The sequence below is a fragment of the Hipposideros armiger genome, unplaced genomic scaffold (assembly GCF_001890085.2).
Source record: "Hipposideros armiger isolate ML-2016 unplaced genomic scaffold, ASM189008v1 scaffold_96, whole genome shotgun sequence".
Taxonomy (NCBI): Eukaryota; Metazoa; Chordata; class Mammalia; order Chiroptera; family Hipposideridae; genus Hipposideros; species Hipposideros armiger.
The window spans coordinates 2,120,306-2,133,983 of NW_017731446.1; the positions used below are offsets into that span (position 1 = coordinate 2,120,306).

Below are 13,678 nucleotides of genomic sequence, written 5' to 3' on the forward strand. Positions count from 1 at the left end.
TCTACTGTGATGACAAAGTGGCCGTTACCCCTTATCCCACAACTCGCTGTCTTTCCAGTCTTCCTGGGTGCTGTCACTGTTCCATGTTAGAGGTGGGGAAGCTAAAGTTCAGAGATTCAGTGACTCAACTCTCCTCCCAAGGTCACACAGCTGGCACAGGGTGGCGCCAGGATTTGAACCCGGAACTGTCTGCCTCTCCAGCTCCATGGTATTTCTACTACATGGGTTGTCCCTTCAGAAATAATACTTTTGGTTGGTTTATTAATAACACAGAGTCTGCTGAACAACCGACAAACATCCACAAGTCAGTCATCTCCCCCAAGCTGTGCACATCCCTGAGAGGGGCTGGGGAGTGATTATCATCTCCTTTCTCAGATGGGAACCTGGAGATCTCCATGAGGAGGGCTGCAACCGGTAGTGCTCAGACTTCCGGGATGACAGCTTCTGTTCTCTAAAGACACCCCCTTCCAAATCTTGTTGCCATGTCAGGGGGCCAGGGAGCCCTTTCAGATAAAATAAACCAGGAGGGCTGCTTGGAGGAGGTGTCAGACAGTCCTGAGAGCACACCCACCTCTCAGCATCAACTGCCTCTCATATAAAACGGGCTCCCACCCAGTGTGGATGGATCAGCAAACTTTGGAAGAGAGGAATAGTGGCTGGTTTCTATCTGTTGACTCCCTAAAAAAGTCATCAGCCCGGGTAGGGGGCCAGGCCCCTAGCACAATACTCTCTTTATCTGGAAGCAGAACTCACATTCCAGCTTCTCAACAGCAGACACCTGGCTTCCAGCTGCCCTGGGCTACTCATTAACCAGGACTGGCCCTCAGGAAGAGGCTGGATGTGGAGTCTGCTCCCAGCCTGGGGGAGGGTGAGGGGAAGGCAGTGCGGGATGATGTGAGCATTAGGGTCAGATCAACTGGAATTCAAATCCTTCCTCGCTATGTGACCTGGGGGGGTGTGTGGAGTCTGTAGCCTCACTAACTCTATGAGGCAGATAATATCTGTGCCGACCTCACAGGGCTACTGTGAGGACTGCATGAGTCTATAAAGTGCATAGCAATGCCTGATCCAGGGTAAGGGCTCAATAAATGTATCGATCATTTTCACAAAAAGAACAAAACCCTAGTCATAGCAGTATTGTAGGATAAAATGCGCTAGTATACCTTTAACCTCTCGGCAACATACGAGCATGCTGTTAAAGGCTTAAGTGTTATTGAGTATTCTTATTGACATTTATGATATTTATGGTGATGACTCTGGAGGTGACATGGAGTGAAGCATCTCCATGGCCACTCAGCAGGTAGGCAAGGAGGAGTCCTGGGCCACCAGAGATAGACCTGCCTGATTTTCCACATCTGATGTCACAACATGGAGAACAGTTCTCCATGGGGTCAAGCGTCTGAGCAGGCCAAGGGTCTTTAGGCCTTTTCTCCTAGTCCTGGCTTCCTAGGTAACCCCAAATCAACCAAATCCCATCCCTGGACTAGTGGGAGCTTGGCCAGGGCCACTACCTTCTCCCCAGGGAGAAATTCCTGCCTCGGAAGCCAGAGTTTTCCAATTCCAGAGCAGAATCTACTACTGGGTCATGAAATCAACTTAGAGGGTCAGGGCTATCATTTTTATACAAGAGACCGGAAGAGAACATAAAAGCCCCATAGACAGTGAGGACTCCAGTGACAATTGTTAAAACTGATTTGAACTTCATGCGCATATACATGTATGAGCACATGAGGCATCCTGTCAAAAAATGTATTTCTTGGGGTGACCTATTAGCTCAGTTGGTTAGAGTGTGGTGCTGATAACACCAATGTTGCCGGTTCGATACCCGCATGGGCCACTATGAGTTGCACCCTCCTTAAAAGAGTCAGCTATGCCATTGTAGCATGAAAGCAGTGTGTAACCAATGACCATGGCTGTTCCCCAATAAAAAAAATTTTTTTTAAATGTATTTCTTACTATCACAACAAAAAGACTTTGAAAGCCTCTCCAATAAGGATGTTTTAAATCAAGGTGAAGAAGACATGTGCAGCAGTGACTGAGTCAGGTTCCTGCCCCATTAAACCCCTTTTAAAAAGGCTGGTGATCCTGAACTAAGGGGGGGAAAGCTTCTGTAAATATCAGGAGACAATCAGCAAAATGTCATTAAGGTCTGGAGATTAGATAACAGAATTGTGTCAATGTTAAATGTCCTGGGGTTCATAATTCTGTGTGCTTACATAAAAGAATGAATGGCCTCTCTCTTGCGAAATACATGCTGAAGGGTTAGGGGTAAAGGGGCATCATGCCTGCAAAGCCCCCAGGGATTCAGCAAAAAAAAAAAAGAACAATATTAACATGACTATAGAGAGAAAGAGATGAAGCAAATGTAGCACGTTAATAATGGGAAAATCAAAGTGAAGGGTATGTGGATGTTTACTATAATATTCTTACAACTTTTCTGAAGCTTTTCAATTTTTAAAAAATAAAAAGTTTAATGAAGAGACCATTGGAATAGCAGCCCCAAATCCTGGAACATCCTGTCTGCTGGAAGCCAAGCAGCTCACCCTTTCACATGCATCTGACCCCAATCCTCAAAATCAACTCAGTGAGGCCCCCATCACTGCTCGGCCGGCAAAGCCAGGAGGAGAGGGAGGCTGGGACGCCAAAATCAGTACTTGGGCCATTTGCAGGGATGCCTTCCTGGTATAGGCAGGTACAGGTGGCCAACCCGGGCCATGTACTCGCCACCCAGGGGTGACGTGTGGATAAGGTCCTGGGGCCTGGGTTCTGTCTCCTCTTAGAGCCTGCAGGAGACACCAAACTCCTGAGCACCCCACCTCGGGTCACTGCTGCATCGGTGAGACCCAGTCACGGGGAGGTCAATGGCACTTACGTTTGGAGGCTCCTCAGGAAGGGCTGTTGTTCTGGACCTATTGCAACGAGAGGAAGCAAAGGAAAGAGGATCTGGTCAGGTTGTGACTGTACACAGGACTTGGAGTCTTCTTCCAGGTGTGACCACCCAACTCACGCACACTGGGAGCAACCCCCCCAACACGCCGTGGGGATGGGAAAACTGGGGTGCTCAGGCACTTGCGCACACATTCACATGCTCACACAGACACATATCCACGCAGACACACTCGCTCACACACCTCTCTCCTGGATGTGGTGTTTCTAAACTGTCAGACAGCAGCCTGTGCTGGGAGGAGCAGGTGGCCCAGCCCACACTTGGGAGGGGAAGGCTCTTCTTGCTGGCTGAGAACTTGGGCAAGCAACCCCTCAGCCTCGACCCAAAAATCTGCACTCCTGCGAGCCCCTCACCAGCTCAGTCATGAGCCCAGGTCTGTGACCGAGAGTTCCCTGCAAGCCAGAGGACATGCCAAGGCTAGACAGATGGGCTGTGGGAGGCCCTGGGACCCCAAATTCTTGGAGAATTCATCAACTGTTCAGAGGCTCTGAGAATCAGGTGCCAAGAAAGTCCACTGAACTTTGCTGAGCCAAGCAGTCCCCAGAAGCCTTTTCTTTCTTTTTTAAAATAGAACACCTCCTGTTCTTTGGAACTCTGTCTGGGAAATACTGCAAGTTGGGGAAGATCACGTCTGCCTCTTATTCTACCAGCAGAGCTGTGCTGGAAGGCTCTCCTGGTTTCCTGGAATATAAAAATGCAGAAAACCAGGAAATGGTTCCTCAATAAATGTAAGATCTTACATTTCGATAACAGTTAAATGGATCAGCGGAGAAGAGGAAGGGCAGAGAGAGCCGTCCAGGATGGGCGCTTCTCATTACTCATTGTGTCTGCAGCCCTGCCCTCGGAGCCTCTTCCTCAGACTCAGAAATGGCCCCACCAGCCGAGAGAGCCCAAAGTAGACAACCTCATTGCTATGTTAGGACCCCTGCATTCAACAGATTCACATTAGTGGCCCACCATGTCCGAGGTACTACGGCGTAGGAACATTCAGTTAATAATTTGAGCACCTACTATGTTCCAGGCACTGAGAACACAGCAGTGAACAAGACAGCTGAGGTCGCCACTCTCATGGAGCCTAGAACGCCATGGTAAAGGCCAGCACGTGACAAAGATGCCATGGAGCATTTGTTTTCTAGAGTCCCAATGGCAGCTCACAGCACCTGAATCCAATTATGACTGAAGTATGACCCTGGGGCTTTTCAGCTAGTTGGTTTTTGTTTGTTTGTTTTTAAGTTTGTTTGAACTGATTTCGGCTGCTTACAACCCTAAGAATCCAGAACTATGCCCGGCTTGGAACGTGCTATATAATTGTACATATGTCCCCTACTCTGACACTGAGGCCATCAGGAAAGTGGGACACAGATGAAATGACATCTGAGGTCCCCCTGCAGCCCTGGTACTCTACTAGGAGTCTATTGCAAAGGTTAGGACTGACGCACCCCTCCCATGCCAGAGAAATCAGCCCTTCTCAAAGTTAAGCCTGGAGGACTTGTTAAAACCAACAGCTGGGTCCACCCCGGGGTCTGAGTCAGCACTCTAACAAGCTCCCACCCAGGTGATGCCCAGACCGCATGTCCAGGACCCAGACCTTAAATCTGATCTACTCTTCCCAGTTGCTTGGGGCAAGTGTCCAGTGCAAAATAAAGCTCCAGCCAGGGGGAGGCCACAGCCACTTGGTCCTCAAAGCAGACCCCCTATTAAGGAAAGTGGCTGTGTGGCTCAAGGATGAGCCAATCTTTAAACAACTAAAGCACCAGGTCCCAGCTTATACCGGTCCCACTGCCCACCCCTCCAGCCAGCCCTCCACCCTGAGATTTGTCTAAATATTGGGGAGGCTATAAAGTGACATGGAGTCTCCTTGGGCTCCAACAGGCTCACACTGGTCTTCCAGGAGCTGTGAGCATCCCCCAACAGCTCTCCACACCAGGCAGCACGCCAGCACCAAATCCTACTGCGGGCCTGGGCCTGACACACTGCCTCAGCAGCCCTGCTGTCAGCACAGCCTGGCGGACCCTGGGCTCTCCCTGATTTACATCCGACTTGGCTGCCTTGAAAGGCCTCCTGTGGCTTTTGGACCAGGGATGCTTGTTCAGTAGAAAAGGGCTTCCCTACCAGCATCCTTTCCAAGGTGGCACTGGCCCAGAGGGTCTGGCCTGGCTCAGCCGCTTCCCAGCTGTGTGACCTTGGGCAAGTTACCTGCCATCTCTGGGGCCTCAGCTTTTCATGCGCAAACTGGAAATAATGGTATCTTTTGGGGTGATTAGGGAGATGATGCTTACAAGGCCCTGGGCCTGGCCTACAAAGTGCAGCAAGTGCCTCACAGCTGTGACTTATCTTTTTTACTCGGAGTGGTCCCCAGACCGGCAGCACTGGCATCACCTGGCAGCTGGGTAGAAATGCAGAATCTCAGGCCCTACCTTAGTCCTCCTGCATGGAAAGGGGCATTTTAACAAGATCCCAGGTGAGGTATATGTTATTCTTACTGTAGTTAAGCACCCCAAGACCTAGCCAAGATGTACACCAACTTTCAGGCCTGGGGGACAGCAGACAGGGGTCAGAGGTAATGAAATGTTGAGAAGGAAGAAAAATTCTCTGGTGTCTCCCCACCTCCCGGAGTCCCTTGATGGCTCAGGAGATGGGAAGAAACATAGGTGGGGTGTGTCCTTCAATGAGACTTAGTGAGTAGGTACTGATCACAGGACTCAGACAGGTAACAAAATCTACTGAAAACATTCCAGGTCTCAGATTTGGGGCTTCCAGCAGAGTTTGGCTCCCTCTGTTCCTCTCCACAGAAGGCTGAACCTTTTGCATTTAAGGAGGAAGATTAAATTACCCTGTGCCTGGAGTGCGCCACCCGGAACTCACAGCAGAGGTTGGCAGAGGGGCTGCCCTGGCCTGGTGTGGGGTGGGGGTGGGGGCTGCAAGCCCCACATGGAGCAGTGTGGGGACCGCCCCGATTTCCCCAGCTCCGGCCTGGAACTGACCCTGTGGACGCACTAACGGTCCCCACTCCAGTGCTGTGAACATAAAGGCTACCGAGCTGAAGCTCCTGGATCACCTCCACTATACAGGGCAGGAATGCTTCCATTGCCTGGGATCTACCAGCAACACACTGTTACCTCCAGGGCAGGAGCCGGGGGCACACTAGAGGGGCAGGGCTGCTGGGTGGGACAGTGCTGTGGTCAGAGAAACCAGATGACCAGATGCAGATGCAAAAACATCCCACGTTGATAAATATGGCTCAAATTTATAAAACACTGTGTGGACAACACAAAACACACCTGTGGTCCAGAGCGGCCCCAGGAAGACCATTTTGTGTGACTGGTACTGGGTTTTTTTTTCATGCCTGGGATGTGATCCTTTTAAAACAACCCACACCTTCCACTGGTGAGACGTGGAAGACAGAAACAGATTCTGCTCAGTACCGGTGAAGAGAGGCTGCCAGGTTTGAGGAGAATTTCTTTTTCTTTCTTTCTTTTTTTTAAGGTCTATTCTAATCTGCTGCTCTTCCACCAATGGTAGGGGGGAAAACCCCTCCTTGCTCCTCCAGGAAATGTTTTTTACTAGAAGACCATTGCCACAGCTCTGCTCGGAGCATCTCAGAACTCCAGGCCCCAAATCAGGAGGTTCCTTTCAGAGGAGGGCTAAGACATCTTGAAAACCAACAGAAGACAATCACATCCTTAAAGGGGGCCCATGGGAGCAGCACCCCACGCGGTGATGACGTGCGCTCCCTAACAGAAAAGGAAGGGCCCTTCCCCTTTTTACTCAGCAGGTATCTCCCCCAAACACAGTTTCCTTACGGGTTAGGACTGAGGACCAGAGAAGGGAAAAGGACTCAGCCAGGTCACACAACAAGCCAGTGTCCAAGGGCACCCAAACCCTGATGTCTCAGTGGCCCTAGACCCTCAGTGGCCCTAGACAATTCATTAAATTATTTTGTGCTCAGCTTCAAGAGGCCATGATTTAATCTGCTTTGGTCACCTGCCACATCCCCAGTGCCTAGAATAAATATAATTGTTAGATGGGTGGATGGTGATGGGTGAATTTAATTTCCAAGCCTGGACCCACTCAGATGTTCAAACTACGGGCTCTCATTTCAGGGGAGAGGGAATCAGAAAGTTTGTGTGTGCGTACTGAGTAACTACTGCGCACCAGGCCCTATGCCGGAGCAATCCCCTCCCTCACGTGCCCACAGTCAGGTGGATGGATTAGAGGCCAGACCACAGAGGCCTGAACTCCACCCTACAGGGGCTCAAGAGCAGGGTGAGGTTATGTCTACTTTGACTCATAATCTTTCTGAGTGCTTACCATGTGCTAGGTAGGCACTATTAAGGGGCTCAAGGAAAGCTTCGAGAAGTAGGTTGCTTCAAGCTGGCCTTGAAGATTGGGAATAAGGAGGAAAGGGAGAAAGGGCCTTGCAGGCTGAGGCCTGGGCAGGGCCGAGAGAGCCCAAGGCTCAGCCTCGAAGCAGAAACCAGCCAGATCACAAGGACAGGAGAGAATTGGCAGCAGACGAGGGCAAACACTGGCCAGGAGCCAGATCATGAAGGGTCTCGAATAAGCAGTCTGACTCGATTTCACAGAGCACTAGAAAGCCACTGAAGGCTTCTGAGCAGGAGAGTGGCATGCTGAGAGCTGGCCCCTTGGACAGAAAGGAGATGCCCAAGAGGCATGGAAGCTAGTGAGGAGGCTATTGTCTTGAGCTGTGGTGACACATCCACCCAGAGAGAAGATACCACGTGCCACCTGGTAATAGAACAAATGTCCTTGAAATCACGGCTTGAGTCCTCCATGAGGGCTGAGCCGCCATCATCTCCAGGTGCCAACTGGCTATGCGGCAAGAGGGCAGAGCCTTCAGGACCGCCCTCTTCCGGTGCCCTTCACCCACGAAGCATGACTCTGCTGAAATCCACCGGGCCACTTCACCCCGGCACCCCCAACCCGGCAATGGGCAACCTGCTCCCCCCACCCCAGTTAAAGACTTTCTGCTTAGGAAGGGAATGGTGGAACCCGGCAGTAAGTCATTTAACACTTTTATTTGTGCAAAGAAGAGCCATGCAGCGGGGGGGGACTCTCAGAATTTCACCGAAGGGATCCCACAGAAATGTGGTCCAAGCCTCCACTTAATGGGAAGGCTGAAGCAAAGGTGGGCCAGGGAGGACCCAAGGGAGCAGAACCAGAACTCAGGTCTCCTGCCCTTCACCCCAGGCCTGCCCGGACACCCACCAGGCCTCTCAAAACTGCCTCAATTCTACTCTACACAGTGGACAGAGCTGCCCACCAGGAGCCAGGCTCCATGACCCTCCCCGCACAGGTGGCCCTGCTTTCCAGGAACCTCCATTCCAGATTCTGCAGGTGTCTCCTGAGCAGCCAAGCTCTAAGGAATCTTTCAGATTAGTACGGCTTTGCCCTCACTTCCTTTCCCATTCACTGTGATAAAATCAGGATCTGAGAGTCCTGACTACAGCCATCATCGAAAGTTTGAGAGAGGAAAAAACACGGTCCTTAAATTCTCCTGCTTTACATAATCACTGAAAGGCAGGTGAGGCTGGGAAAGAACCACACCTTTGTGAACAATGGCCTTTTGATGGCCTATCTTCCTTCATTGATCTACACCTCACTCAGACCTCAGTCTCCTCATCCAAAAAGTGGGTGGGCAGGGAGGGTTAACTCAACTGATCACAAAGTCCTCACACTCCCCAACCTAAGGCCCACTCTCCCTCAGACCTTCCCAGGTGTTCCTTGACATAAACCGCCCTGAGTTGTTCATTAACCTCTTCCTGATATAGATCTCCACCCCTCCTTTGAGGCTGTGAGGTACTTGAGCACAGGGGCTGTCTGATTCCTTCGACCCTGCCCCCTAGCCATGGCACTATGCCTGGCATCCAGTAGGTCCTCAGTACCATTAGAACAAGATGGGCTCTGGTTTCAAAGCTCCTCCCGATTTCCCAGCTGTGTGAGCTTGGGCAAGTCACTTTTCTGAGACTGGATGAACTCTTCTAGAAGATGGAGGTAAGAACCCCAAGTCAGGCACAGGGCTTAAAATGCAGGAAAGGCGATAAGGCAGAGTTGGTGCTCAAAAAATATCAGTTCCTTCCCATCACAGGATGCTGAATGGCCTCAGATTGCTTCTCTACCCACCTTCAGGGCAAGTTCAAGGTCATAAAGTGGAAGCTTTTCATTCACTGAGCTGGCAGCACTCAGGGTGATTAAGACAGACCAGCTTAGATCAGTGATTCCCAAATGCACACTAGCTGTTCAGAATGGCCCGGAAGATCTGTATATTCTGAAAAGCAGCGGTTCTACAACGGTCTGTTGTTTATTCAATAGAGTGGCAGAACCAAGAACAGTATGATGCCATTTTCAATTAACAGCAAAACCATAGCTAGCTTAAATCCTGAATAACTACAGATCCTAAATAACCTCTAGATGGAAGAGGAAATCAAAACCGAAATGAAAACTGATCTAGAAAGTAATAAAAAGGAGTAAACATCCATGTAGACATCTTAGGGATACAGTTAAAGCTATAGGCAAGGAAAATGTATAATCTTAAAGGCCTCTATAGAAAGAGACCGTTGATAGGTTGTCAGATAGACTGAAGATTAGACTGCACTTTTTTAAAAATGATCTTTAAAGATCACCTTTACTTTATAGTTTTATATTGCTTGAGATGTATTACTTTCTGCAGTTAAAAGAGGATCCTTTGACAGTTTCCTATAAAATTAACATATCTCTGCCTAATGACCCAGCAGTTCCACTCCTAGAAAAATAAAAATATACACCCACAAAAGACTTATATACAAATGCTCATAGAAGTGTTACTCATAATCACTCTAATCTGGAAACAACCCAAATATCCATCCACAGGAGAATGGATAAACAAATGGATGCATCTATACAACAGAATTCTACTTAGCAATAAAAGGAATGAACTATTGATACATAGCTACATAACATGGTTGGATCTCAAAACGTCAGGCAGAAAGAAGCCAGACACAAAAGAGTATAGGCCATTCAAGTCCATTCGTATGAAGTTCTAGGCTTGGCCAAACTCATTTATGGTGATAGAAATCAGAAACTGGCTCCCTCTGGGAGGGGAAGGGCACAGATAACTTTCTGGGGGAGCTGGAAATGCTCTGTATCTTGATCTGGGTGGTAGTTACACAGGTGTATAAATTCGTAAAAACTCATCAAACTGTAACAGGATCTCTGCTTTTCATTGCATGTAAATTATATCTCGATTTAAAACTATTGTTTTAATGAAAAAAAAGTTTTTAAAGTACAGATTCCCAGGCTCCACCCTGAGGGATTCTGATTCAGTATGTCCAGGCTGGGCTTGGGAATCCGGATTTGTGAAAAGTAATTCAAGTAATTCTGATGCCTGAGTAGAATTCCTGCTGCTACCCCCTGCCCCCTATATACCCCCAACCTGCTTTATTGTTTTTGAGTTATTTGTATATTGGTTTTCACAAAAGAGAACTGGTTGATCACAAAGCTTTCGAAACACAATAGCAGTTTTCACTCTGCTGGCTTCCCGCCACTGCTAACCCCTGCCCCTCCACTCTGGTTTCCAAATGAAGGCTTTGGCCAGGTGAGGTGAGAAAGGAGATCCTGAAGCCCTGTCTAGGACAGGCACACCTCACCGTAAAGAGGCCAGGGCCGCATGCTCCCGCGGAGGTCAAAGCCAGGGAGTTAATGGCCTGTGTACCTGTTAAACAGCATGTCCAGGCCTTCACCCTGTGTTTACAAAAAGAGCTCAAGGCAAGATTCATTGGCACAGAAAATGCTTTGTGCCCTGACCAGCAAGCAGTGACTGGGCCACCCTGGGTCTTCTAGACCCCAACCTAGTTCTTCATTTACCATCAGGGGTCTCCTGAGCTCCCGCGTTTAATTGCCTTATCCACTGCTGTCTCCAAACCCAGTCTGATGCTATTTCTATCCCAGCTGCCATCGGAATAAAGCCCAAGCTCCTTTACTCACCACTCAAGGCCCTCGACCAGCTGGCTCCTGTTCTCTCCAGCTGGGCCCCTGGGAGGTGCATTCGTGCCTTTGTACCTGCTGTGCCCCCTGCCCAGAATGCCAGCCCATCCTGTTCTTCCGCTCAGATGCCAACTCTGACATCACCTCCTCTAAGAAGCTGAAGTGTCTCCTGCCTAGACCCTGCCATCAAGGCACACCAAGTCTTCTTCACTGCACCCCATGCACAGCATGGTCATAGCTGCTGCCACACTGTCCTTTTTCCTCTGGGCTATGAGCTCCTCAAAAGCCAATATTCTACCCTGAATCCAGTGCCTGGCCAGAACTGACTTTAGCAAGGTTTATTAACCAACTAAATAAGGCACATTAAAAAAGAGCTCTCACTCACATTTGAAGGCCACTGAGCATTCTCAGAGCACACAAATTCACACCAACACTTTGGTCAAGATAAGCTGGCCAGCATGGAGGGGTGCAATGCAGCCGTAAAGAACCTGACTCTGGCTGATGACCTTTTGCAGAAATGGGGGATCAGGCTGTTCCTGCAGGAGTGACCCCGGGGGTCCAAGACCAGCCCTAATTCTCACCTAGACCTCCTCCAGCTGCAGCCAAGCTGCAGTCCAGGCTCTCCTTGTGATTTATTTTTCAGATAGTTCCTAAATACAGGAGTATGTTCGATGACTCAAGCGTCATATAATTTTGGGAACTTTGGAAAGACTTTCAGATAAGTACAACCCCTAAGTCCTTTGACAGGTTGACAGGTGAACAAATTGGAATTAGATAATGCCACCCCTGGGGCCCAAACTGCCTCCTGGGGGGCTGACACTTGTGTAAGAAGAGTGGAAGGGCTCCCAGATAAGGCACAGAGAAGGAAGAATGGATAACTAGGGACAGAATCAAGGTGCCAATAAGTCCCACGCACTCACCCTCCAACCCCGTTGACCAGGGTACCTTTGTCCTTTGTTTTCCCCAGGTCCTGGTCCAATTTCAACTCCCCAAGACATCAGTTACTAAAACTTCATGGAGCCAAAACTCACAGCTGGCCAAAGGAAGGCCTTTGATGCCTAATCCTGCCACTATCCAGTCAAGCTGCTGTCCTCTGGGCAACTCTCAGTTTGCCCATCTGTAAAATGGGTACTACTCACTAGGGCCTCCCAACTATGCAAAGTAGATGTGACCCAACCACAGCAGAATGAGCTGAAAGGGATAGGGCAAGGAAGGTTTACTGTGGCTATGCCACAGGTTAATATAAGAGTATTCCCTAAGGACAAAAGCCCGAGGGTGTGCTTTAGCCCTTGCCACATACCACGGTGACCTGGAACCTCGTGATATTCCCTAATCGTGACACCCTCTAATTGGCAGCTCTGAAGCCAAGCCCGGCTTTACAGCTTACCACAAGCTTATTCTGCCTCATCTCCCTCAATCCCCTCAAGGACACAGTGAGGCTGACATTAATGTCCTTGCTGCCAGAGGCCCAAGGAATCACCCAAGGTCATCTGCCTACTGAGACAGAGGCACAGTACTTGAACTCAGCTCCCTGGGGACATGCTCCTGCCTCTTAGATTCTGCTTACTTCATAACCAGTCTACTCCACCCATTTTACAGATGAGGAACCTGAACCAAAAAAAAAGGTCACCTCAAGTCAACTGGTAGCTGAGCCAGGCCTAAGACCTCAAGACACTTTGCCAATCCTATCCTATAGTGGCTGCTCATCAGCCAGTGCCCTCAGGCCCCCTCTAATTCTCACTCCCAACATCCTAATGAAATTCCTTCCCCACTCCACCCCCACACCTCCTCATGCCCACCCCACACTCCCTGGATGACTCCCTGGTCGAGAGGGAGGCAGGCGGTTGCTAAGTACTCAGGCGCTCTCTCATAAAAATAAACTCCTTCTGGCTGGGAGACTCTGGATGAGATCCCCTCCCTTCCAGCCAAGAAAAAAATTAAAAAGAAATTTAAAAAAGATCTCCTCCATGACATTTATTTGAACGTCAGCAGTGCCGAAGCGTGGGCCAATTTACCAAAGTCCAAATGGAGCCACGCGCCACTAAACCTCAAAATCTCAGCCTGAAGACCCTCAGTTCAAGTGTCTGAATGGTTACTGAGCTGATTTATTTCACCAGGCAGGAAATGGGGGCCTGGGCTGCCTCCCAAGCCTTTGGGGCTGGTCCTGGGGAAGGCCGGGCTCTGGCAGAGGCCTGGCAGTGACCAAAATAGCCAGGCTGGTGGCCCAGCCGAGCACACACCTCCCTCTGAGTGTCCCCCCTCCAATACAGGCTGAAGCTTTGGGGCTATAGAAGAGATCCCTAAGATTCTCTCTCTGGCTTCCCTGGTAAAAGCAGGAAGAGAACCTTCTGCCTGCTCGAAAGAGGAACCCCCAGAAGGAAGGGGAAAAGTCAAGAGGAGTGTCTTCTTGTCCCTGCCCACCGCCCACTTGGCCCCCAGCTGTCCCTCAAGACGGCTGGATGTTGGCACTGCCACCTGCAGACTGCACACAGGCGGTACCCTTGGAGCCATGCCGCCCTATCACCTCTCCCCGCTCAGTGCCTGCCCTGAAGAACCAGCTCAGGCTGTTTGGCCCTCTAGGCACCGGGGACACTCCCTCAGGTACAGCCCAGGACACACAAGCGCCCACAGCCAGGGACCCAGAGACACAGCCACACTCGGGGGGTACACACACGTGCACAGCCAGGTACTTGGAGACACAGTCACACACACACACACACACACACACACACACACACACACACACAC

General features: G+C 49.9%; 1 protein-coding gene across 3 annotated transcripts in view; it reads right to left on the reverse strand.

Annotated features, from left to right (window-relative positions):
* SLC6A6 (solute carrier family 6 member 6) overlaps positions 1–13,678 on the reverse strand; it is an 88,755-nt gene that overhangs the window by 74,207 nt on the left and 870 nt on the right. For all 3 annotated transcript variants that reach the window (XM_019645981.1, XM_019645982.1, XM_019645984.1), the window contains exon 2: positions 2,873–2,909. The gene's annotated coding sequence lies outside the window, so the exon portion shown is untranslated. The remainder of the gene's footprint in view (positions 1–2,872; positions 2,910–13,678) is intronic.